The sequence below is a fragment of the Pinus tabuliformis genome, chromosome 3_1, assembly GCF_031772625.1.
Source record: "Pinus tabuliformis cultivar Carrire ecotype Pingquan chromosome 3_1, CPIR1, whole genome shotgun sequence".
NCBI lineage: Eukaryota > Viridiplantae > Streptophyta > Pinopsida > Pinales > Pinaceae > Pinus > Pinus tabuliformis.
This window is the reverse complement of record NC_142301.1, coordinates 719,249,944-719,252,110: the sequence shown is the minus strand read 5'-3', so window position 1 is coordinate 719,252,110 and position 2,167 is coordinate 719,249,944.

The window sequence follows — 2,167 nt, the reverse complement described above, 5'->3', positions numbered from 1 at the left end:
ATTAAGTATTTCATGTCCTAGGAGTTGACATATCTAATAGGAGTGAGGTTGTCCCTCTAAGGTAAAGTTATGTGATTTACATAATTAAACTATGTTATGATATTGTTAAAATATAATTACTTGATGACTCATTTTGAGCTATAATTAGGATCCATCCTATTAGAATTTGTGCACTATGGCTTGGGATCTAAGTATCTACATGGGGATTTATGTACCTTGAAATGATTATATTAGCAAACATTGCAATATTTTTCATCGGATTGATGTATGGAAGCACAATGAATGATGATGCCACATCATCATTTCACATTAAGAGTATTATACATACCATTATACATAGTAGGTATGAGCCACCTGGTGGATCATGTTGGGGTGGCTAGAGGTCATTATTAGATAATTATGCCACATTTTGAGTGAGATGGACTCCAAGGGAAGTTATATTTTAACAAATTTCCTTGAACTACATGAGATTAACACCGTAGATGTACACTGGACACATGATCACCAAATTTATAATAGAAAATTGAGAAAAAGTTAACAAGATTATGATGATATTGAAATTGTTGTACAAAAATTATCATGTGTTTGACCAGACGTGTGGAATTAGTTAATCAAATTCTCCTTATGAGAGGAGTGCCTTATTTTTTAGATTTTTTTGTAATAATCTGAGGATGTTTCCATGGTTTTGACTTGGAAACATGGTTTGACACTCATTTTTTAATCCTTGCACACGGTTTGAGCTCATGGTTCCATAGTAGCTCACAGGTTTCGATATATGATGTTGAGGAAGAATCCATCGATATGAGGAGGGTGCCTCCCTCATATATTTAATGGTTTGAATGGAATGGGAGACTCTCTTTCTCTTTATGTGGTCTATTTTATTATTTATTCTCTTTATTATAATGTTATATACTAGTACTAGTAGAGTAGTTTGTATGAAATAGGCATTGAACAAAGCAGTATTGTAAAGCCAATAATGAAGAGAGAGTATGATTAATATCTATTTTGTTTCTTTGTGATTTTATGAAGCTAGGTATTCGTATTCAATTTTAATTCCTTAGGGTTTTTAATTCCTACCTTATATGTATATTATAATTAATCAAGTTTGCAATAATTATGCTATATCTACAATTAGTTTACCCTCTCTATGAATTTTGTATAGTCTAGGTTTCTTTAGGTTATGCTTCACAATTATTCTCATTGAAAATTTGTGGGGACATACACATTAAATTAGACTAGACCTTTTGTAGGAATTAAATAAGAATCCATATCCAATGGTGACACTTAACTTATCTCTATTCTTTTCTTTCCATCTCAATTTTATTGTCCTCCCGACCCTTTTTTTTATGTAAGGATTGCATGACCAATATTTAGGTTTAGATTGTTGTATTCAATTCTTGCACGTCACCTTAATTAGATAATTAGTATTTGAATTATTTTGTGTTAGTTTTTTCTTAAGAGTAATATTCATTTATGATTATCATGAAGCTACAAAATATGTACATTAGTTTCTAACTAGCTAATGAATTCTTATATCTTGATTTAATTTCATCATCTTATGAAAGAATCTAGCACATTTTTCTATTGTTGATGTAATTTTCATGTTTCATAGAGTTTATTTCATCTCAATTAATCTTATAAAAAATCAAAATAATTCCATGAAATTAAACTTTATTTTCATGAATAGGTTTTGTTAACCACCTATTGACATGACATTAAATAATGATAATTTTCAATTCATTTTGATTATATATTTGTGCTTAAAAATATATACTTAGATATTAACATTCATGGAGGTTTTGAAATACTAAATTAAGATAGAAAAACAACTTCACTCATCACTGGTGCACAACATGAAACACTTCACATGCATAAGGAAACAACCTAATCACTTCAAAACTTTCTTATCCTACCAATGTTGGATTATTAACCGTTCTTATTTTTTTATCTATCAAGGTTTAAATTGGTGGTACAATTATAATTTAATGCTAAAATGATGATTTTGGTTCACCCTAACATTGGCCTTGTCATGTCTTAATTATTAGTGGTAAAATAAACACCTTGACTTATTTGTTTAGTGTCATAATTCTGATGTACACCTTGTTGTCATAAGAATAATTTCTAATAGCACGGAGTTAAAAAAGACAATACATAATAATTATCACTT